At 36.9% G+C, this 26,344-nt stretch overlaps 1 long non-coding RNA gene across 1 annotated transcript in view; it reads right to left on the bottom strand.

Annotated features, from left to right (window-relative positions):
• The window catches only part of LOC120490668 (uncharacterized), a 44,949-nt gene extending 20,789 nt beyond the window's left edge, over nucleotides 1–24,160 (bottom strand). Inside the window, exons 1-3 of the long non-coding RNA XR_005625110.2 lie at nucleotides 23,987–24,160; nucleotides 23,322–23,439; nucleotides 13,612–13,714 (exon numbers count right to left, since the gene is read on the bottom strand). This is a non-coding gene — a long non-coding RNA (uncharacterized LOC120490668). The remainder of the gene's footprint in view (nucleotides 1–13,611; nucleotides 13,715–23,321; nucleotides 23,440–23,986) is intronic.
• Nucleotides 24,161–26,344: the final 2,184 nt, after the last annotated feature.

Raw genomic sequence — 26,344 nt, 5'->3', positions numbered from 1 at the left:
TATCTATCCATTCAACATGAGATCCCATATTATTACTGAAATAGACCAAGTCCTATACTAACAAAAAAAAAAAAACCCAAAAATGTTCATCCAACAAACTACACCAAAACTGCATTATGCATATATACTATGTAAACACGAGGCACAAAAACTTGTTAATTCCTCCAGCAACACAATGATAAAAACAATACATACCAAATAAAATATGTACATCCATAGCATACTGATGTATAACAAAAACTAGCCTGCTCACCATTAAAATAGTTGAAGGTGGCGGGTCTCCAAATAATAAGTCATTTATAAATAAGTTTCAAGTTCCTTTTGGGGAATAATGCGTTGAATATGAATTTTCTGTTTATAGGCAGAGGGTGAACCAACTCCAGGGAAAGTCTAAGGAGATGCTCTTCCATTTAAATAGATTTCTTTGATATGGTTATACTTGTCATTGCACAACCTACACACCCCAGCATTATAACTCCTGATAAATTATTTTTTAAAATCGTCTACATTCACAAACCACTGGTATTTTTAACAGATTGCATATAGTCCCGTTGAATCTCCAAAAGCACTCCCTTTATAATAACTATAAAGCTCACTCATCTTAGTTCATCATGGTGATTGCGTAAAAAAAAAATTGTGATTGGCTAGATTGCTCAACACTGCAAATTCATGTTGCAAACATGATGCTTCGTTATAGAATATGTGAATGGCCAAATTCACAGAAATAAGGTTTTTGCTCTGAAATCATAAATTCGCTGAATGACCATACACGATTAGTGGGGCACATTTGTCATGCTCCCACTTCTGTAATAAAGATGTTAGTCCTGTCCGAATCAGTACATCAAATTACAGACGTTGAGTCATAAGAATTGTAACTCAAATATTGAAGAAAACTGTTTTTTCATACTGTGAAGAATATTTTAATAATCTAAAGATACTACTTTCACTATCAAGAACCTTTTGTACAATGGAAAAGTTCCATGGATGTTAAAGGTTCTTCATGGAACCATAAATGCCAATAAAGTTCTTTGATTTTTAAGAGCGAATACTAGCAATGAAAAAAAAACCTACAATAAATCTCTGAAAATCAGTCTTGACACACACATACACAGAAAGGTCACATAAGTGTCCCAAATCTGTGCGTGAACAGAATACAAGAATCACTCAAAGAATTGCAATGGTTTAATGTGATAAACCACAATAGGTGAAGTTTGGAACAATTGCATGGAATAAATTCTACAAATTTTATGCCCTTTTTGTCCATTTCTACAGATCAGCTCTACCACTGTCATCTCAACAGATTTTCTATACTGTCACATATATAAAAGGCAGAAATAATTTAACATTATTATCACATCTGACCCATCCAGTGTAATGTAGACATACATCATACAGGGCAGACATCAAGACAGAAGCAGCAGAGAGCGAACAGACATCAGGATGGGGATAAGAGAGAAAAGCGCTTCACATGTAGATCACAAGAAGAGCGCTTGGGGTCAACTTTGAAAGGCTGGCGTCATAATTCATCTGACCTCTGCGTACCGTCGCTTCAAATCCTGCGAGAACTAATCAACAAAAGGTAAAGAATAGGGTGGGAAGGCCAATGGCCCAAGATGGGGAAAAATGAAGAGAGCAGGGAAAACCAAAGAGCCAGAACATGAGTGAAATTTATTTTTTAACCCCTGTCCATACGGCGTATTAATCTTCTTGTGACCTCCTGTTCAGTGAAGTGTCATAGAGTGATTTTCTCCATCTTGGACTTCTCACTCTCCGCAGTCTTTTCCGAAACATTAAATATCACCTGCCTTGATTAATCCAAACTTAATTAAATCAATCAGCGAAACAATGGCAAGGCAATGAGGTATGTAATCATTGAAATAGTAAATTAAGTGATTTAAGGGGCCGCAGTTTGCCTTATTGACAATGATGGAGAGGAAACGCGGGGTCCCGGGGAAGCTGTGCCGGCCGTTCTGGCTGACCACATTGGCCCGGCCCCCTTTCGGCACACTGGGGAACTTTCCAATCTGCCCCTCCACGCTGGACACATTTGAATTAATCAGAGCCCTCTGCTGGCCCTCCCCAATGGCCCCTGGTTTCTTATGGATGACTTCCATTTCAAAAGCTGTTAGTGTGTGAAGAGCGTATCTGTGTCACTGAGCTAATCATGTGAATACTGTACACATGTGCCACAGATGCTTTTCCAAGACCGGGATTCATGTGTAATGTGTACAGTGTGTTTAGAAGATCTTCCAAGCGATTATTATTATGTAGCGAAACATTATTAGATGTAATTAAAACAAAACACAATGTCACCAACTACTTAATTTGACTAAATATAAGCTATCATTTTGCTTTTAAATGCAAGTCTCACAAGAACTCGCCGGTTAAAATTCTTGCAGGACCTTTTGCTTGAAATCCATGAATAAGTAGTTCAAACTGAGCTGGATTTTGTAAACAAATTAATAAATATGAGAATTAAACGACTGCATTTTCTTAATGGTGAAATAACGCTGCTTAGCTCTTTTTAAGAATAAATGAACAAAAATAAATGCAATTTCATTGACAAGTAATGAGATGATTTCAAAAATAAATCTTGCAAAGGGTCTTCATTATATTGTTTTAGAGCTGGCATTAATGCAATCCAATAACTTATCTTGACTATACATTAACAACAATAATAAAACAAATGTGGTAATGTAATTCATTTGTTGTTAATATTTATAAAATACTGACAAAACAAATGAGTATATTTGCAAGAACAGCCAATTAGTTGATTATTTGAGTCGTACAGTTAGATGTGAGCAGTAAGTGTTTGATTCACTAAAAAGAACTGACTCAGAGTCAAGGATTGTTCAAGAATTGGACAACAATGGTTGTGCGGTATACTTTAGATTTGCTAAAAATAACCGTTTCGGAGTCCTTTGTTCGGGGATCTGACAACAATGGTTGGAATGTATACAATATACATATATAAAAAAAAACACACACATTTTTGTCAAAATTGTGCAAGAACCGTTCACAGAACTAAAAATACCTTAGTGTCCAAACTTGTCCCAGGCCTCAAAATGCAAAAGGATGAACAGATGTTTAAGGGTGAACGACTAGCAGGTGATGCAATCAAACGCTTGAGAGAAGTGTGTGCGCTTCCTATTACTACAAAGGCGAGTACAAACATTTTGTCAAAAAGGGCAAACATCAGCCACAGCTGGGATGTTAATGCTGGCAAATAAGATTATCACCAGAAAGGATTTCTCTTCTAAGCATTTGCCCCTAATTAGATTTCTTTATCTCAGGAATGAATTGCCTTTTAGCAACGAAAGCTGTCACTGAGGGAGCAGTTAGCTACTTATAACTGAGTTAAACGAACAATTACTAATACAATTACAAGGGTCTTTCATGAAAAGAAAGGTAAATATGGAACTCAAATAGTTCGGGAAAAGTAACTGGCTGGATTCAGGGCACCTTCAGAACCTGTGGTTTAAATTTTCCCTGTATTATAAATAATAACGGAACAAAAAAATATGCCTAATAGTCGAAAGAAAAAAAAGAAAGGCATGGAGAGAAGTGACAATTAAAGTGCAGTGAGGATAAACCAAACTCTGTGAAAGACAACCAGCTGGTTTAAGTAATCAGGGTTGGGTTAGGAAGTGCAAGGCCATGCAGGCCTCAGCTGGCATGAGGACGTCTTAGAGAGGAGCAAGCGAGACGTGGGTGAGTATGGATCCTCTCGCCGTGCCTCCCCGGTCCATTCATCACCCAACTGCCGCTGACAGTGACGGATGGGTCAGACCCAGGACTGGCACCGCACCAGCGCCAGAATCATACGGCCCACGAGCCCACTGACAGCTGGAGCACTGTGTCAAGTGGCAGAAAGACGGTGGCCATTAATAATCCCCGTCACATGATCCGAACGGTATACGGGCGGGAGAGGGGCCGCGAGTCAGACGGTGGCCCGGAAGAGAGATGTCACGTCGGGTAGGGTGACAGTCATGCAGGCCTGCTCTTTAATCAAGTGTGTGGAGATTGGATAATAACCATATCTCAGCCAAATTGAAAGAGGGCAAAGGATAAGGTTTTTAAAGAAGAGCTGTTTTTAATAGCTCAGGTTTGGAAGGTAAAGCTTGGGGATATTAACGTACAAATGCCTTTGCATCAATAAAGGATAAAACATGCTGTGAAAATGAGGCCTTATGAATAAAAAAAAATGACTTTCAGATTTTTGAACAAAGTGGATTCTTCTAAATGCTTTAAAATTCCCCCAAAATATATATTAAAAATGAGCACTTTTAATAAATGTAGCACAAGGCATTATAAAAGGAATTATAAAATTATGTTTATCTAAAAATGACGACTTATAAGTACATAACATTACAAATACAGATTCTGAATGCTTTAAACATCTGAAAAAAATCTTTATTTTTAAACAATATACATTTTTTAGCCATATAAAATACAATAAAAACGCTGGTATTTAGAGTCTGAGAAGTTAATTTGCAATTTTGATAGGTTTATAAAAAATTTAGGTCAGGATTTTAGACACTGCTTGCAATCCAATGTAATATTATAAACACCTGTCAATATTTTTTTTTTTTAAAGTTGCATTTTTCATCCATGCAACAATCTGGATGCTTTAAAAGTGTGTTATATCATGTGTTCCACTTGAAGTGTTAGGGTTTTAATTGTCTTTCAATTCTCCTTGTGCAGAAGAAAGCAAACCATGGGGAAGTTTTGCATGTACTTAAGCCATTTACTCTCACGCATTGTTTAGGAACCAAGATCCCTTAATCCAATTCACCACTGCAATCAAAAGGCCACATTTAATGCATATAATAACCAAACCTGTAATGCTGTGAAACCATTTTGCATATCATTACAGACAGTTTTGCGGTAATGAAGCTGCAATGGGATTCCAAAAAAGCTCCCAAATCATCCCAAGTATACATGCACACACACTAATTTGGTTTAAAATAATTCAGACCAAAGACAATCTCACACACTAGAAAGAGTGAACTAGATTTGTCCTCTAAGAACAAGGACCCTAACTTCAACCTTGGGTAGTGGCTCCCTTATTTGAGTGGGGAGGAAAATATCATTACCTATTTCAGTGTGATTAAGGCAGATTGCCACCAGTCCAAATGCAAAGTGATTAACTTGAACGTCCTCCACAGCCTTATTAATGCAATTCTGGCAGATATCGGTAGAGACAGAAGACCTACAGTCACTGCTAGAATTATAAAAAAAAATTTTTTTACTTCAGATGATATGGAATAGGTTTAATTTTTTAAGTCATTTATAGGCACATGCTAAAACGTCTTGGCAACTAAAGTGCTATTGAACATTTTCAGCATTATTTTAAGAATAAGCTCATTTAAAATACAACACACTGACCAGGTGGCGAGGCATGTTGTTACTCTGTGATGGGTAAGTTGTCGCAGTGAAACTTGTTATTAAATAGATTTCCAGCATTTCAATCATCAAACCACTAAGCACAATAAACACAAAATGAATGTAAATGTAATGTCCAAATATACCAAACCAATACGGTTTAATTAATTGTATAACATTTAAAACACATGACTACTTCCAACCTTGTCGTACGAAAAATATAGTTGACCCGTCACTGACAATATGCTTGAGTGGTTTTATTGCGCTAACTTGTTTCCCTAACAGCTATTGCATTTCTCTATGTTAAATGTCCATTTATTTAAGATGTGAGACAGAGACAAAAATGATCCTTCCCCATGTGAGCGTGAAAAAGATTTGTTTAACGACAGCTCTTAAGATCTCACATTTTATAACGAAGGGAAAAAGACTGGTTTAACTGGCGGCAAATGTTATTTACAATTTTTATGAAGAAATTACAGATCTATAGATCTAGACCTGCATCTATAATTACAGAGGAATGGCGCTGATAGATTGGGTTAATCAATTTAGAAAGAGAGCAGGAATGTGTTCAAGATGGATGCATAAATTGCACTTGATGGACCAAGTTTTTAATCCATTAGTTATGATTATAAGACTACAAATTATAAGATCCTCAGTTATAAAAGCGAAAGACATAAGGATTTTTTGATTTGGAAGATGAAAATACACATTAATATTCCCATTCACATTAATATTCTGCAGGCGAATAGCATTTAAAAGCAAATATGGATTCAGGAGAGCAAGGGAACACTTGTGAGAAATTAAATCTAGCTCTGGAGGAGCAATAACTAAATTACTGCAATATAAGCCCCCCCCTAAGTCTCAACACCTGAGATCAGCCTTTACGTGGCATCGACAGTGCAGATTTCACACATCTTATGCATATCTGAAGGATAATTCCGTGGTGAGAGATTATGCAGATGAAAAAGTCATTTCTTCTGAATGAATACAAAGTCCTACCGTCTCTCAAGTCAGAAAAGCATTTGAGGAATCTCAATAGGCAGCAAGTGAACAGGTTCAATTCTATAGCAATCCCTATATAAAATCACTGAAAGTATTGCACATCACATGTATGTGATTTTACACAGTTCGTGGGATAGATTACACACTTACACACTTGTTGCCTTGCTTTTGGCTTGCTCAGTTGGGGATATTTAATATTTAACAATATTACTGATCTGTGTTGTACTACTTTCATGTTATCAATGTGAAGCTGCTTTGATACAATCTGTATTGCGAAAAGCGCTATATAAAAATAAATGTGACTTGACTTGACTTAACAGTAGTTTTAACTAACAAATAATCTTTCTAGAACTAAATTTGCCTAATAAAATGTAAGAACATGTCTTTGCCATTTTTTAGGGACGCATGACATTGAAATTATGGCTGTTAAATTCATAAATTCTATTAAAATTCTGTATTTAATTGTTTTCTAAAAATGTTAAATTAAACTATAATATATTATAATTGTAATAATACAATAAAACAAATGATTTGAATATACTTTACTTCATAATAGATATTAATTTTGAAATCTGCAAAAGATTTTTCCAGGTTATTAAATTATATGACTGGCCTAACTAAAAGAAGCAGTGCACAGTTATATAATATAAACCAGTAGTGATAATTCAAAAATATTATTGTATTGACATAATAATACAAAGTTTTAAAAAAATGCCTCCACTAGCAACCAAACAAAATTGACTAAACCAACTTGCTCATTTTGCTCTTATTTTTATTGTGCCATGGGACACCTGCAGGGGCAGACAGCCAAATCGGTGGGATGGTTGAGGGGATTTGGGGGCGGAATTCTCCTTAGCTAAGGAACACTGAGCTCTTTTTTCCCCAAGACTCCCATCTGTTGAGTGGTCATTGTCCATAAAGTGTTACAGCTGCAAAGGACCAGTCCTACATTCTCCCGTGAAAGGGCTTTTTAACATATTCAAAACCTCCACAACCCATTATGCCAGTACTGTTACCGGGCCCTGATTTATTCATTGACTTTGCCTCAAAACCAGGCATTCGCACCCTGTTTAAAAAACTTCACCCCCTATCCCTTCGACAGATTGGCTCCTCCTCTGGCCACCAACTCATTCAGCATTCTCTCTCTGCCTCTCTCTCTCTCGCATAGCCTCGTAAGAGAGTCCTAAACGGGTCCTTCCAGGTAGAGATGACATATGTTTTTAAGCTGCCGCCCAGTTATTCTGTGATCACATCCTGCTTGGGAATTGTTCATCCGTTCACTCGGCTTTTGTGGCCGATTTCATGCCATGTAAGAGTCTGTGTTCTTGTCCTTCATGAAGCTGTCAGCCACATAAAAGTGGCCTGACTGGGGTCGTGCCACAAGTGGTGGGAATGGGACATCACCGCAGCTTCTTGGAAGAAGCCCACCCACAGTTCTTTGCTCCGCGGGGCTTTAATTTGACTTCGATTTTTATTATGCAGGCCCCCTGAGGAGAAAACACTTTTACAAGCCTCCGTAAAGCCCTTTTTAATAATGGGCTGAAGGGGCAAAGAATGGGCCTGCCACTGCTGTTTGACCACTCATGGCATGCTCCAATAAAGTGTGCTATTCATCCCTGCTCCCTTTCACTGAGTCACTATGGGTGGAATTTAGGCTGGGTGCTTATGTATGAGTACCAAGGAAAGCTGGTGAAATATATTTAATGGATCTCTCCGATTCATGCACACATAGACTGAAGGTGGCCTTTTTCTCTTCACTTCCTTTGCCTCCCAGCGCTGTGCTTTTGTGAAGGACCAAGGGGTTGTGAAGCTTTTAAGCGAAACAAGAGTCTAATTTCAAGTGACCAACAGAGGAAGGACAAAGTGAAAATGAACATCAAAGATGGAGTGAGCAAATTTGTTTAATCTTTGCTTTTGCATTCTAAGCTGTAGCAAAATATTTAGTGATGTACCAGTATTACAATTCAACACAAATAAACAGATAGATACGTTCATGTTAACCAAAAAAATAGCTGATATTAAAATTTAGCCTATATACATATATAAAACACTAAAAACTAAAATTAGTCATTTTAAATGTAGCAAGTGTATTTAGGCATCGCAACATTACAGATTACATTTAACAGTGCACCTACAAAAACATTACAGCTGAACACCACATGAATGGCATAATTAAATAAATGAATACATTATTTATAGATATTCCTCAAATGCAAGATTTAAACCAAACCACTAAGCCACGTCACCCATAACTGAAGGATGCATAATTAACTATTAACCCGTTTCATTTGAGTTTCACTATATTCTGGTCATTTTCTGCACACACCGGAAATTAAGTGACTTTTCTACGGCAAATCAAAAGGCATCACTTATGCATCATCAAGCCAGTCTAATGCCTCTTTGATTGTACCCCGCATTGGATTTTAAATAATGACAAATGACGCACTTTTACAAACTGCCTGAGGAGCATTTTTACAGCAAGCCCAACTTAATGTCACGAGGTGTTAACGGATTGATTCTCCTAATCTGTTCAGCTACACCGCTTGTCAGTGTGGGGCAGCTGAATTGTCTTAAGACAGCCTGGTGTGCTGTGTGTTAACCAATTTCACGGCCATCTGTCACGCACAGTTAAACTTTGCGCTGCCGTGTTGAGGGGAGGGAGGAGGAGAGGAAGGAAAAAGAAGGGAAGGGAAAGCCGCTCTGTCGCTGAGGCCGGGCAGAATGGATCACACAGCGGGGCTGTGTAGCCTTCCTCAAGTTCATTCAGAGCACTGCAACCAGACCAGTGACTTTTCTTCCCAGCTAATTATGTGGAAACTGCAAAGACAATAAAGCATCTGGTGGTCTTTCTCCCTGGTTTCAATTTTTCTCAATATTGTGACAGGCTAATGCATTGTGTCTGACTCAGCCATCCCAGCAGGGGATTGAGTGAAAGGCAGGGTCAGGAGAGAGCAAATAGATGAATTTATAACTTTGCCTTTTCACATTAAAGTAGCGAGATTGTTTCACTGAGACCCACTCCGCCCCCTCTCGCTGTTCCTCCACAGAGACCGAGACTGTCTTTGAAAACTTGTTTTGTCTGTGCCACCCAAACTGAGTCTGGCCTTCCCCTTTCTGAGAGTCCTGGGTCACCACTGTTGGCCAACCTCCCCTATTCCTGCAAAACCTCCTAACACAGAGCCGGTGAAAAGAGAAGAGACCCAGTTCAGACATATCGCTGCGCTGAAGAAAGAGAACGACTTGAGAAGAAAGTGGATAAAAAATGTATAGAGATGCTCTTCTTATTGCACTGATAATGACAAAAAAAACTTATTGGCAAAACATCTTTTACAATATTGTGTAAAATACACAAAGCATTACACAGAAATGTTGATAAATGCTTACACAGTAATTCTCAAAATGATTCATTTCGAAATAGCATATTTTGCCTCGGACATGCAACAATCAATTACACCCCTAGATGCCAAACCGGTTGTAGTGCAGACAGCTTTGTAGACTATAGCATTCTTGTTGTGTTGCATTGCTCTGTGTCACGTGATGTGTGTCACTATGTGACTACATTATAAAAGAGAGGTTTGTCAATCCATATACAAGTAAATAAATTGCATAAATACACACTTAAAAATGCAACTACTATCATGTACAGGGTACAGCAGGTTGGTTGATTATCTGGTTGAGTCGGATGATGAAAATGTGACTACACGTTATGTTCATTCATTATGTGCATGCATTTTTATGCCCCGTAAATGTAAACTTTTGTGGGGTAACTTTTTTTCTTACGTTATTTAAATGCTTTTTTTAATTCAGTTGAATATTAGAATCTTTTGAATCAAAGAACTGTCATTTATTTTAAAGACGCACAGGTCGACCGCCATAAATAGTTTTTCTGTTTTATTTTGCACCAATTCCTGATTGGTGCACTAAAATGTCATTTGTGTGGAAAATTGATATATTATAAAGTCTATAAACAGGAAGTTAACAGGCCAGATCAGAATATAAATATAATTTAAATTGGGTAAGATTTTAAAAATAAATGAATACTTTTTTTTAGCAAAGGAGGATTAAACTGATCTAAAGTGACAATAAATACTTTTCATAATATTACAAAATATTTATATTTCAAATAAATGCTGTTCTTTTGAGTTTTCTATTTATCAAAAATCCTGAAAAAATGTCTCACGGTTTACACAATATTAAGCAGCACAAGTGTAATAATATGAAATGTTTCTTGAGCATTAGAATGATTTCTGATATGACACTGAAGACTTAAGTAATGATGCTAAAAAATTCAGCTTTGCAAAAACTTCCTTTAAAATTATATTAAAATGCACCAAAAATACTGTAATAATATTTCAAAATGAAAATACTACCAGTACTTTACTGTATTTTTTATCAAATGAATGCAGCCTTGGTGAGCATTTAAGTCTTATTTCAAAAACAAAAAGTAACTGATTACTTTCTAGTAGAAAAAAAATAGAATCAAAAGAAGTAAAAAACAAACAGAAGGTCTAAAAGTAACCCCACTAACACCCAACACTGACCAATGGTATTAAACAACAATCATCTGTATTCCTCAGAATGCAACACTTTTGACAGATTTGACAGCAATCGTTGTTTGCCAAAAAGCTCATTGGTGGCTCAGCAGGCAGACACCCAATAGCAGGAGGGTACCCTTCTGGTTATGAGATGATCTTCCTCCCCTGCACACCCGATCATCCTCAAGTCACTGCTGATCTTCAAGAACCCTCCATTCCCCCTCTTTTCCCCCTTAATTAAATGTGCACTTCATTAATGTAAATTGAGGGGCTTTAATGCCCTTGTTGAAATTCTGAAGAAAGTGCTGTGGCCTCGCGAAATGCTCAGGCATCATTGCAAATTAGATTAGGGACCAAGAAAGGCAGTAAAATTAGAATGATAATGGTTGATATGGCTGCCTGACAGGCATGACTATTCAAGGATCAATGGGACGTAGAATGCCTAGAGAAAGCCCACTCTCAAAGGCTTGGACCCACGTCAGCCTACAGATGTGCCTTTTGGAAGCACTTTAAATTAGTTTAATTTGGTAAATGGTAGGGATTTAGAAGCTCTTAGCCTGCCTATAACAAGACAGGAATACATTGAAATGTTTTGCTATTCTTTTATTAGCATAAAATAGGATTGAGGGTGATTTGCATTCCCAACAAGTCTACTTTTTTTGCTCATTTACTTTTTTTATATATATTTAAAATAGCATTTTCATCCATAACTCATCCCTGGACTTTAGAATGAACCCTTTTCCCAAGCTGCTTTTCATTCTACTTAATCCTGTTAAGGACGGGAATGGGGGTTGATTTTATTCAAACTAATCTCATCAAACACACCAATTACACGCTAATTTTGATTAAAAACCAATGGCTGAAAAGGGCTAAGGACGTTTCCTTCCAACTTAAGAATCATAGCTGTTTTCATTAGGGAGATCTCAGCCCATCCCTGTCAAAAGCTGCTAATGCATTATGTCTAACCTGAAGTTCATGGTTTAGACATATAAACAGTGGCACAAAACCACTAACACATCTGTAATTGATTCATTGAGGGTGGATGGGGGGTGGGGGGGGGGGTCAGCTGGTCTCACTGCGCATACAAACTGCTGCTTTTAAATTGACCCCAATTCTTTTTCATAATCTGACATCACTGACTTACTTTGTTTACTCTCTTGGTAAACAGCAGCAGCATTGTGGTGTGCTGTTGAAAAGGGAGAAGCTATGCTTGAGATGATGGGGGCTGGGTCAGAGGAAATGACTTTTAACTAGTTTGGTCTTTAGCCACTTAGGAAATGCAAAGAGAGGGATTACACAGAGATCTGCTGCATTGTTAGAAGATATGCACTTTGCCTAAAGAATCACTACACTGCCAACAAAAACACATCATGATTTTAGGCAGCACAAAATAACAGTTAAAATAAAAAATAAAAATAATCATAATAATTTATCATTTAAAAGTAGCACACACACACACACACATTATATATATATATATATATATATATATACACGTGTATGAGGCTACAGTATACACACACACACAATATAGTATATACATATGAAGCCTGTGTGTACATATATACGCTATAATATGCTACATATAGTGCCGTAACTTTGCTTTAAAAAGTGGGTGGTGGCTAATACAATGCTAAATCACAATCGATTTAAATAGTAAATTGTGTTTAATTTCCTTGTAGGCCTGAGACGAGAGTTCAAGAGATTTCCACGACGCATGCGCGAGAACTGAACTGAAGTAGTTGAAGGAGATCCAGTTTTCTTGTGCATGTGTCATGGAAATCTCTTGAACTCTCGTCTCAGGCCTACAAGGAAGAAAATGAATAGTCGAATAAAGTCGTTATTTTTGTTTGTTTGTTTGTTTTTTGGCACAAAAAGTATTCTCGTCACTTGATAAACTTACACTTGAGCCACTATTGTCACATGGAATATTTAAACATTTTCTTCATTGACTTTCTGGGCCGTCAAGTTTCAATCTCTTAGGCGGCCTATGTAGCAGTGATCCACCTCTCAAATTTAATCAAAAATATCTTCATTTGTGTTCCAAAGAAGAATGAAGGTCTTACGGGATTGGTACAGCATGGGGGTGAGTAACTAATGACTTCATTTTCATTTTTTGGGTGAACTAACTCTTTAACTAGAGAGGTTTTATTTATGTGTATTAGTTACATCCCTGCCTCCGGTGGGGACAATATCAACCCAAGCAAAAGGTGGTGGGGACATGTCCCACCTGTAAATTACACCTATGGCTATACATATCCATACATTATGTATACTCTATGAATGCATTTGTGTGTGTGTGTGTGTGTGTGTGTGTGTGTGTGTGTGTGTGTGTGTGTGTGTGTGTGTGTGTGTGTGTTCTGCTCCATCTGTATAGGTATATAGACCAATCAACTGAATCCTTAACGCGGGAGGCAACAAATGCCCAGAGAATCCCCATTAATATTCCCAGTGTCACCCCAGAGAGAGGTCTTCATGAACAAAGCAAGCTCATTTATCGGGCAGCAGGTCAGTATACACTAGATACATTTGCAGGCAATAGAATGGGCACACAAGCAAAGCAACTCGCGAGCAGAGGTTCGGTAAATACAGGTGTGAAATATTATATAATCTCATATTATCTCACAAATCTCGGGATGAGCTAGTTCATCTAATCTTAATCATCACGCAACAGTAAAAATAGGCTTACCTCATTACAGTTCTTCCGGTGTCCCTCCCTCCTCCAACACCACTTCGCTCAAACCAATCCAAAATTGCATTGTTCTGTAAACTGCATCGTCCTCGAGGACTACCTATGGGAGTAATACTATATTAATATGAACATGTAAAACTTGTGAACTAGCTTAAAAAATATATATATACTTTTTCTGTTTTCTGACCTTGTTTTTCTTTTTCAACAAATAGTGTAGCGTGACAAAATATCAATGATTTTCGTCTCGTATTATTAGCGTATTAAAATTGAGCAAAGCAATAACACGCTCTCCTAAACAGTCAGTCGACTCTCTTCAATTGGAACGTCTGATTAATTCTAGTGAATCGGTTCATTCGGATGATTCATTTTAAAGGAGCGGATTCAAAAAATTAGTCACCGATTTGTGTACCCAGATATTTATATAATGCATTTCTTTGGCTCAGATATATTAACCAATTCTGATTAAATGATAAAATATATAACCAGTTTGTTAAATGTTTAAAATGAAAAAAAAAAACAATCTGTATTCCATGTTAATATACATCACTGAGAAAAAAAGGTTCAGAGCTGTCACTTGGCCAGTACCCCAAGGTACAAAAGATCTACATTATTTATCCCTAAATAGTACATTAGGACAATACATACTTTAAAAGTACTTATTAGTACCTTAAAGTCCCCGTGAACCGGAAGTTGCAAACGATTTTTCTCCAGTGCTGTGACGCATTTCCAAGTGAAACGGAATATTGAACAGAGGGCAGGGTTTTACTCTAGCGCTCCTCCTCTCCATCTCTCGCTCATAGCAAACTAACGCTTTGAGGGGAGTGGTTACGTGTTTCCCCACCCAAACTGTGAAACCTACGTCATCAGAAAAAGAAACCGTTCCAGACCGGAAGTAACTTTTCAGATTTTGATTAAAGATTACTAAGGTAAAACATTTTTTTAATATATATTCACTTGCACGGATTAATTGTTCACCACAAGACTGGTAATATGCGCTAACAAAGTAAATAGGTTCAATTTTGATTTCACGGGGACTTTAAGTGTAGCTACATATTTGTACCTTTACTGCCCCAGTGACAGCTTTGATTTACAGCTTCAAAGTAGGTTCCCCAACACTATCATATTATTCAGCATCGACAAGACAATAAACAAATTTATTCAGAAAAAGCAATGAGCTGATCTTATCACATTCATTAAATGAAATGATTTTACCCTGGCATGTCTAAAAGGGCAGCAGAAAGCTAATGAGGCCTCTATAGGAAGTGAAGCCCCAGTGGCCGACTCTGTAATTAATCAGCTTCCCCTCTGATTATGGTGTCCATCAACAAGAGACACGCCACTGTTTGCATCAACAGGCAGAGGCTTGGAATTGGACACACTTAAGTGAAATCTTAAAGTGAGAAAAGGACTGAAGCACTGCAACTAAAGGCAGGTCTTTGGAATTAACCATTATCCTAAAAATAACTAATGCATATTGACAAAAATCTTCAAGATTTTGGATTACCCATTCAAATATTCCTTTATACATCTTGTTCTCTTGTTCTTCTCCACCCCCCTCTAGGATTCTCTTTAGCAAGGATGCATGTCCTCTATGGGCCAGGATCAATGTTAAAAAGTGGAATTAGTCATTCTAAATCATGCAGCAGTGGTCGAAGGGATGGCCTCCGAAAATCATTAGACAATCATGTATTCCTATTGATTTATTCAAAGTACCTGGACTGAAAGCAGATTAAACAGCAAGTAAAAGGAAGCTAATGCTGATTAAATGCTAGTGGGATGGGAGGTCCTTTGGGTATGTTTTCGTCCTAATCAGTAGGAAACAATACTGCTGCAATCACTGGTCCAAACAGGTCTATTAAGGGTCCTTTACTTGACATATTTATGTATTTCAAATACTAGAGCGCACATTAAATTGAGTTTACTCACAGCACCTTTGCATCAGGTTGTAAGCGTTCGACGTTCAGAGTGCAATGGATGATGACTGCTGCTCATCCAATGGATATTTATTAGTAATGCTTTTTTTTTACTAAATGCAGTATGTTTTCAGGCATCTGTGTCCATTTGAAAAGATAAAAAATTCAGAAAGCAAATAATTTTAATCAATTTTCAATAAAAGAAAATTCAATAAATTTCAGTTTTGCAAGATATGGATGGACATGAATATGATATGATAAGAATGAACTATGTTTTTAACAGTTTTAACAGTTTATTGTTGACAATTTTACACTTGATGTCCAGTTTAATATTGTACCCATGAAGAAAGACCAGTAAATATCCACACTGCCATAAAACTTTAAGTCCATAAGGATAATTTCAGGTATTGTAGTCCAGTTAAAGTCATAGAACCTGAAAAGTCATTTGTTTTCTCACCAAACAGATCTCCTCAACCATGACAAAACCAGAACAAAGCAAAAAGTCAATTCAAGTTGAATGAAACCCAAGGTAACAAAGAAAAATCATGTCATTTCGAGAGAAAGCGAGAGAGAGAGAGAGAGAGAGAGAGGGTCTGTACAGAGGGGCTATAACAGGATTTGATATAGCATGGTTATGCTTGAAATCGACTCTAAAGCACAGCCTGCTTGTGTCAAGCCATTGCTCAAAGATCAATACTTGTTCAGTACAAAAATACAAAATAAAAGCCTGTTCATGGTCCGGTTTCTCTCGTGCCTTGAGGATCTACATTGACAGCAGAACGGAGGTGGGCTCCACAAGGACGGTAATCAATGAGGCAAAGGGTTGAGATCTACTGATTTACTCCTTTTGTGGGTTGATTAGGCTTTAGGGACATTTGAAGCACGCAGGAATCACTAGAGCAGAATGCGTAATCCATATCAACATCTGCTCCGGAAAGATTTGGATGTAATTCGACTGATGCATGTGCATAAATCATCATGTGAGCGGAAGGAATTCAGCCTGTACTGTCTGTAAAATAAGCAGTTCTAGCAACTTGGGGTATGGTCGGTGGAATTGCAAACAATGCCGATATATAGCCTACACACACACATATACATACACACTATATAATTTTTATTTAATTTTTTTATGTAAATATATATATTTCTTTATTTAAAATGTTACACTTTTTTATTTCCAGGTTTAAGCCAGCTTTTTGGTGTGATCTTTAGGACGTCACTTTAAATTTCATCTGGGCAAGTCTAAAATCAAATCTATTCAGAGCAGCTAATGTTTAATCCAGGTTTTTGGCTCAACTCTCTGCTTTTAATTTGCCTTCCATGCCCTTTTGTTGACAAAGGTAAACTGATGACAGTTTAGAAAAGCCAGCTCTCAGCCATGTGAAAAAAAAAAAAAGATGTTGACCCTTCCTAGATTGAATTTAGCACAAGGCTGGATAGCAGCAGTTGCAGACATGATGGATTATTGTAATGACCACCTCCACGGCCTTTTTGTCATGTTTAAATGGCAATAAATTTAAGCAGAAAGCACAAACCACGTGTTTGGTGTGTAAGTAAAATGTACTTCATCAACCATGCGCATTTAAAGGTATTGCTAAATTGCAAAATTGGGGTATGTTTAATCTTAATTAATATTTATTCAATGTCGTCTGTAATGTTAAGTGAAAAACGTTATAACATTTGAAACTGTTGTTGTCATTATTACCTAACCTGACTAATCGAATGCAGTCAAATACATTCAGTCATATTAAATATATTAAATTAGAATAAAACCAGTTAATTTAGATGTTATATTTAGATGATGAAAAAAACATTTTTACAGCGACTTGTCAGGTTGTTTTTAACCTTCTTCTATAGCACTAATGAATAATGAAAGGGCATAATAAGATAACTAAAGCATGAGGAAGAAATTAGATGTCTGAATGCTTTCAGTCAGCTTTAGTTTAGCTTTAACGCAGTGTTTGCTATCGGATGATTTTTCATGCACTGAGTGTTGTGGATGAGAAGCTGATACCGAGCGTCTTTCTGTGAGAAGCACTGCATTTGCTGTCGTTTAAGAATCTCCTGGTCGATACGTTTGGGAGTGCAGAGGTATGAGTCTCTGCTGGCCTTATCTTCTGCCCTCCTCCCTCTTAACACCAGTGATTGAGTGCTGGATATTAGACCCTCAGGCCACCACATACACACATCACACTCTCACTCACGTACACACACACACAGGCAAACACACACATCACACATATATTACCCAAGTTGAGAGTGATGGCCAGTTCCCACATAACTCATGAGAAACTAGGAATGGAAAGACAGAAAATCTGGTCTTGACACAATCACAAAATAGAGTTTATTATTAACCTTTTAAACCTCTGCGATTAAAACTCATAATATATAATTATTTAGAAATCATACATATATACTGTATCAAATGTATATTATAAATCAATTATGTTAAATGCCTATTTATAAAATGTGTAATTTAAGTTAGACAGTAAAGTTATATTTTTGTCTTAAGTAAGTGAAACTAAATAATTCAATAAAAATGAAATAAAGGTAGCACATAAAGTTTAAAGATTTGCCATTGTGTGAAGGCAGGATGACAGGGGAATGGAACAAAAGAGACAAGTTCATCTATTTAGTGATGGACAGAGTGCCCAGGCAGGGGCAAACAGTCTATAACAACATGTAAATGAAGTAGCCTGTGCCAACACACCAGCGCTGTCTCTTTATCATGAATAAATATTGGTGGTTCTCACCATCCAACTTGGGTGCTTGCTGTCTGACAAAGCCTTGTGCAACACCACATTCCATACATCCTGTTGCTACACTGGATGTCTTTATAAAGGTGGAAAAACCCTGCAACCACTTCATCAAAGAATAGGTTAGGTGGTCAACACAAAGTCATTAACCTTTGACCCTGATACATTTTAGGCCAGAGGAACAGCACCTGATCAACTGATTGTTTGGGAATGAGATTCCCTCGAGCTTCAAATATTTTTTGTTATTTATTATGCTAAACCTTACCTTTATATATATATATATATATATATATATACACATATATACACACACGCGCGCACACACACACACACACACACACATATATATATATATATATATATATATATATATATATATATATATATATATATATTTCATTTCAAATATCAAAACGGATCCTGAAATTTCCTACACTGTAAAAAATATTTTCATGATTTGTAATCACAACATTTTTTCTTTTTTTTTTCTTTTCAAAACATAATATTTTGAGTTTCTGATGATTACATCAATCTCCTTCCTTGTAATAACTCAAATTTTTTCCATTTCAATGAACTTAAACTTAATTTTTTAAGTTAAACCAATAATATTTTTTTACAGTGTATTTCATGTTAATACTTTTGTAAATAGTTTGGCTCTTACATTTACATTCATTCATTTAGCTGACGCTTTTATCCAAGGCGACTTACAATTGCTATATACTGTAAGTCAGAGGTCGCACGCCTCTGGAGCAACTGGGGGTTAAGTGTCTTGCAGAGACACATTGGTGTCTCACGGTGGATTCAAACCCGGGTCTCTCAAACCAAAGGCATGTGTCTTATCCACTGCGCCATCACCATTTTTATTGTAGCTTATATACATTATATAAGCTAACATTGTTGGGTCGCCACTTGACATCCAACGAAAAAAATTTAACAACCACTGTTTTTTAACAATATCCTTTGATATGAGGCGTGGCAATGTAAAATCTTTTAAAATATAGAGGCAGCAGACAAGTCTAGCCATGTAAGGACTAGCAAGATTGCTAAATGTGACCTAAACAGGCAGCCATCTCCAGACCTGATTTGAAGGAGTGTCTCCAGTGACAGAACGCCATCTCCTTCATGCTCTGCAATAAATGGTTCCACTGTCGGGGAGAATGGGTGGAATAAACTTCACTCTCCAATCCCCTGGCCCATTTAAACAGCAGATGAAAAGGTGGAGGGACAGGCAATACATGTTACTCCTCTTTCATTCGGCGCTCGGCAGCTGATAAACAAAACAGCGAATATCCAGTGCATTTTTAGACAGCCGCTTTTCACCTGTCACTCCGTATAAAGAGACAAGCTGGGATTTTCACCTGCCACTTTCTCTATGGCTGACACTCACACAGCAGCCTCCCAAATGAGTCTGTATTTATCAAGGCCTCTCACTTTCTCTCCCCCTCTATGTCTCCGATGGCATAATGACACAAGATTAATTCCAGTCAGCTGCTGAAAATAATTATTGCATTATGGGAACAGTGATCATTATTTAGAACATGATTAAATATGTCTGCATCTATTGACTCGAGGCCCTGTGATTTATGTATTTATTTAGTCAATAGTCTAATGTAAATGATGTAATTAATTATAGATAGTGGTGTCGGGTCGTTGGTGAGAGGAACCAGGCGTGCCGCTTTGTGCCGCTCGCTCTGACAGATGTGAGAGGTGGTTTCGGAGCAGTTGAGGGAATTATTCGGCCCCCAGATCTATTTCTTTGTCTGTCCTACCTCCGCTCTGTATATATGCTCTACATCTCTCTCACTCGTTTCACGACTGCCATTACAGCTGATATACTTCTGACAATCCACTTTCTCATCATTCATTCTTCAAACTGAGATTAGTGTAGGGCACAGTTTAGCTCCCTGAACAGTGCAAGACAAGGCTGAGGGATGGAGAAACGGGCTGGGTGTCTAAAGGGACGTGTTCTCATTTGCAGCTGGGTAAAAATTAATGTTTTTCAAATGAAGCCAGATGAACATGAGTAGATCAAACTGTTCTGAGAGCTTGTTTGATCTGAAATGTAGAAAATGTGTGTTTTTGAGGGCTGACACGAACATTTACAGATGGACTAATATATATACTGTATATGGCATTGCAACAAGGGTAAGGGTAATTTGTGTTACAAAGTAATTACACAAATAAGTACTGAGTAATATTAATTAACTAGATGAACTTACTTAAGGTTTCGGATTTGTTTAGTAACTAAGTATTGTGCATCATTTTCTGTTATAACGAAAAACATGTAAATACATCACCTTAAAAGTGCTTCCATTTAGTCAACATGAACTAACATCATAATATACTTCTAAAGCATTTATTAATCTTAGGTCATGTTCATTTGAACATTAACTGATGCATTTTTTATATTATTGAGCTAATATAAACAAACAATGAAAAGTTATACTATTACTAACAATTTTTTACTAACTAAATCCTGTAACCAATGTATTGCTCGTTCATAATTAATGCATACGTAATGGGACCTAAGGTATACTATTTATATATAAATATATATTTCACACTATTGTTATATCACACACACATTAGGCTACTTTATATTACAAAAAAAAAATCTAAATTCTATCCTTTTCATAGAATGGCCCAAAAGGATGACTGATTTGTTTACTCCCGTGAAGAAAATCTTTCTCCTCTGCACCTCCCTATTTCCCCTCTCCCTGTGGATCGCTTCATGACTACATCCCTCCCAGAAGGATCATTCGGTCATCCGCAAGTCTCACTGGGACGTCGGGGGTCACGTAGTGTCCCTTGTCATGCCCGAGTGAAGTGATTTCCATTTTAATGTCACACTTCTAATCTCTCAAAGATGCAATGTACAAGACACAAAGGCTTTAAGTGGTCTTCATATATCACTCATTCCCTGCGCTTTCACTCGGGTAATCATCACGATTGCTCTCCATATCTCAATATCTGCCATCTGAGGTGCAATAAGAGTCCTGCCCGGCCATGGCTTACAGCCTCAGAGCAGGCTGAGATTTTTGCAGGACATCATCCAGTCCCCCCTGCCACACGTGTTTCGTGCCGCAGGGGGACCGAAATAAGTGAACCCCATCCATTTAGCTGTGTCAATATTCGGCTCATTTGGGATTCCTTTAATGGATCCATATTATGGCTAAGATGTTATTCACTGACTGACCCTAATGATAATGACGCCCTGACTGCAATAATCATAAAAAGTTTGCCAATAAATGCTTTATCTGAGGGAAAAAAAGCAACACTACCCAGAATTCAACCAAAAAAGGTCTTAAATTAATCAACCCCGGTAAACCTCAACATGCATCTTCATGCATTTCCTCCTATCGAATCAAAAAGCAATCTAAGATTATATGCAGAGTATATGTTTGCAGTAAGCTAAAGCCAGCGTAGTAGAAAAGTACCACAAGCCCATCTGGAGTACGATCAAGCTGTGTGGCTATACACAGCTTGTCCGGGTGACTGCTCATCTGGCACACGGCACACCATCATTTTTCCCTGTCACGGACGGAAAGGGGGAGGAATTTGCGGAGGAACCCCACCGTGGAATGTTTATATTTCATAAACAAAATGATGTTTTCACCATTGGCTGGGACGGGTGGTTCCAGTTGCTGAATTTCTCCTATGCCTGACGCAGATTATTAATGCGCTCGAGTAACTGTTAATTTCACTTTGGGGGAATGATTTATGGGCAGGCTAAGAAGAGAGGCATAATCTAATTGAGATCAGAATAGCTGTTTCTCCTGTAGTCACGGCAGTCCCATCCAGATGGGGCACTATGATTAATGCCTAATGAGCAAATAATCCATTAAATTAATATAAAACCATTTTTTAACAACACGGCTCACTTTAGGAGGGAATAAATAAATAAATTGAGACAGAAGTGTTTCTTTTCTTCTTTGTGTGTGAGCGGTTGTAATTAAACCGTGAAAAAGCTTCTCATTCGGTTAAGAGATTAGATTGTTTGCTCGCCCGGTTTACAAAAAAAAAAAAATTATAAATAAATAATAACAAGAAAAGTGATTTTTGATGGTAGGGCGGACCCAAAATGCGATGGCTGGAACAATTACATACCCATTTAAATATCAAAATGCCAAACATTATCACAGCCAACTAGAAAATAATCAAAACAAAATTACTGGTGGTGAAACAAATTATTTTGTTTGAATGTCTGCCAGTGGCTGTGTGTGAATTGAAAAAGACAATTGACATGGCACCAAGGTTTTAACTTGAAAATGGATCCAATTACATTAGACACATTAACAGAGGTTTCAGATTTAAAATATGGGAATAATATGCAGTAGAAGGGCACTGATAAACGGTTTATCAAAGTTAACACGTTGAATAGAGTCTGCAAAATTAAACTTAAAACCAACTGTGACACATTTGATTGCTCTTTAAATGATTTATGTTTATCTAAAAGGAAAGAACAGATCCTGCATCAGAAATATCTGAAGCTTATGTCAGAAAGATCCATATTAATAAATGCTGACACCTTTCTTGGCCATTTCCATATTGATTTTCATGATGGTTTCATCGGAGAGCACTATAACATACTTCAGCAGTAACTTTAGCTGGGCAGCTTGACCAAAAATCATTGAAAGTCCCTTTTTAATGCTTCATTACTGAAATGGGCAGCTCACATCATTCAGCCGAGTTGCTAATGAGGTGAAGTGTGAATTTAGGTCGACAAAAAAGACCTCCTTATGCAATTACGTCAAGTTATTTATTTGCCTAACAGTAGTTTAACCTATCCTGACCTGCACTGTTTACCTTTCATATTCAGTTTTTCACATTTATACAGCTGGGTTGTTTTCAAGTCTCACATTTGATTTAGATAGCTGTAATGTTCTCTAAAAATGAATAAATACTTTGGTTTTGAAAATAATTTTTTTTTAAATGCATTTAATCACAATATATTGTATAATTAAATGCAAATAATAGATGGAAAAACTTTTTTTTTAATCAATAAATATATTACCATTATATAAATAATAAAACCCACCTGTCCAAGCTGTCATCATCAGTCTGAAACTCCATATCATTTTATTCAGGTGAACAGCGTACGGAGAAGACTTCAATTCACTTTGAGAGCAGAGCTGCACTTTCCATTCCATAAACATCTAGAATTAGATTGGACACACTTTAACTCATTGGCTGTAAATTGGTGAGACTTTGAGGTCACCAGACTTTACTGAGCTATTATAATGTGCCGGTGAGAGACCTCTTCAAGAAACATACATACAATAAGACAACTAGCCTATTGCATTGAGAGTGTGAGGAACTGTAGCTACAGCAAACAGCCGTGCCCATATTGTTCAAAACAAATCATTCAGGAAAACTGAATTATTAAAACACTTTATCACTTTCAGGGTCAAATGTATTGAGCCTGCCTGGATGTATATGGATGGAAGCAGAGATTGATTGTCTTTTTCAAAGTGGTTTTACATTTCTGCATGCTCTTAAATGTGTTCCCTGTCTCTTATTGGATGCTGAAAGGATTCTGTCAGATAGAAGAGTGGGAAAGATTGTATTTCCTGATTAAGAAATTCTTCATTCTTACAATTTGTTAAAGTAAATACAGCAAAATATAAGTTAATCCACAGTTTCAGTGCATTTTTTGGTTGTTACAGGGGGGGGAAAGGGATTGGATTTGGTGTTTGTATTTACCCATTGTAATTTGATTGTGTCGAGGCTTCCGGTGACGGTCTCATCTGCTTCCAAGTCCGTTATGCTGCTTGATAGTGCAAACTTGTCATTATCATATTATTTTAACTCATTATTGTAATCATAAACACAGTGGGGTGCGTTTCCTGTACAACAACATAACTCGTCGCTACCACAGTACGATGCATCGTAAACCGCATTGTCGCAAATTTGCCGTTTAATAATGACGTCACGCAGGTGGTCCATTTAAGGTCGAATTAATGAGGACTAATTCTTATTTTTCTCAGTTATTTTGCTTTATTTCCAGATTTATCTCCTTACCTAGTGCTCCTATCAAAAACGCCGCTTAAAATCTTAAAATTGACAAACTAAAAGACGTAAAATGACATTTGTTTATAATTCGTAATACAAGGTCCAGATTATACTGAATGTCAGTTTGCTAATTTTGCCCAAGATTTATTGAGTCCCCTACTTACATGCAAACATGAAATAAGCCAGTGCTTCTAGTTCTAACATTACTAGATCTAACGTTACCACCACAGGTCGAAAGCTGTCGTCTCAACCACACAACTTTGCGATGCTGTTTGCGAATGTGTGTTGGAACAATGATTTCGGTAAACACTGACTTGTTGAACTATGCAAGGCTGCGTTTCACGTACAATTTGTATTACGGTACAAAGTAACTCGTAACTCTGCTTAACTGCCAGTTGCATCGTTGCATCCCCTGGTTTGTAGTGCAAATTATTTTACCATGAGTAGTCCCCTAAATGGTAAGGGAGTGTGGAGTATGATATGTGGAGTCTTTGATTTTTTTTTTTCAAGATAAAAGAATAGGCAGAAGTGCAATAAATAAAGAAATCTAAATACTTCTGGATGTTTCAAATTATTTTAAATAAGAATACATGTTCCTGTGGCACAATTTAGCCTACCCCAGGTTAGGGGTCAGTTGTTCCGAATCAGTGGGTAACCTGTGTGTAAACTAACTGACTATATAAATTAGTCTGATTTTACCCCATGTGAAATTTTAAAGATAATTTACCTCTTTTAAAAATGTTTTTAATAATCAATTTTTCTTCTATTAAAGCTAACATAAAACCAAGTGGCGTTGTAATTTCAATAAAGCAAGTTCAAGTTGTATCTTGCCAAAAACAGACTAATCAGAGAGTTTGCATATAGGCCTAAAATCTGATTTAGAATGAATGAATAAATGTCACTGAAACTAAACATTTAGTCAAAAATTTCTTTGCGGTTTTCTGCAATGCCAAACATAAGACCATTAAAGGACAGCTGGAAAGATATGATTATAATCTGGTGAAAAGAATCTTCTGGTTCTTCAGAAAAGGATTTTGGTGTAACATTATAACCTAAACCAGTTGCATAATATTGCATTGAAATTGCCATTTTATACATAGAAATTTAAGTTAATTTCCTTATGGTAATGCTGGCTCAATTTACCCCACAGCATTTGGCTCACTTTACCACATAGCTGCCATTAATATTTAGCTAAATTATTTGCATGGTTGCTAAATCCTCAATATGGATCATAAATATTTTTAGTCCTGCAAATACTTTGACATAACAGTCAGACATTGCATCTGTTATGCTAAAATTTTACTTTGACAAGCCAAAAACAGTTTATAAAGTAAATGGGTGCCTTCCACACCTCCTCATGTTTCTCCTTTTCACAGTCTGGCCAAAATGATGGGTAGTTTCAAAATATATGATCACATGACAACAAAAGTGTACAGTTGCCAAGATAAAGGGGGTGGGTCAACTTACCCATGGTTCATCTTATTCTTTTTTATTCTTCCCATTATTATTGCGGCAAATTAATCAGAAGACAGAATCACAGAAAATAGCTTACTAATGCGTTGCCACTAAGGTGAATGCAAGTATCCTGAGATCCTGCATGCATGCATGCATGCATGCATGCTTGGCAAGATTTGAATAATCTGTAAAATCAGGGTTTTAGTGCTGGCTTCATTACTCTTTATAATTTGATTAGGCTTCATTTGTTTACAATTTAAGATTATTCACTAGTTTTAGCTAATGGTTACCTCATTATTGATCTTCAATCTTCAAATCTACCCAGTATATCAGCATTGCTCTCCTCACTCTCTACTTATATCAGCCTCTGGAATTAAGTTGAGAGCCATAAATTCGACTGCCATATAAAAAGAGGTTAAACAAATAAAAGCCGATTTGCCAAGAAAATAAAGTAATGCACATTCCAGAACATACTTGACAAGATTGATCTGAATTTGTTTATGCCTTTTATTTTCATTTTGGGGTGTGCCATACTTTCAATTTTAATTTTCATTTCAAATTAATGATGATATTTAGTTGCAGTGTTTACCCAGA

This window comes from Pimephales promelas, chromosome 19, assembly GCF_988280905.1.
Source record: "Pimephales promelas chromosome 19, fPimPro1.hap1.1, whole genome shotgun sequence".
Classification (NCBI taxonomy): Eukaryota; Metazoa; Chordata; class Actinopteri; order Cypriniformes; family Leuciscidae; genus Pimephales; species Pimephales promelas.
This window is presented reverse-complemented; position numbering and strand designations above follow the sequence as displayed.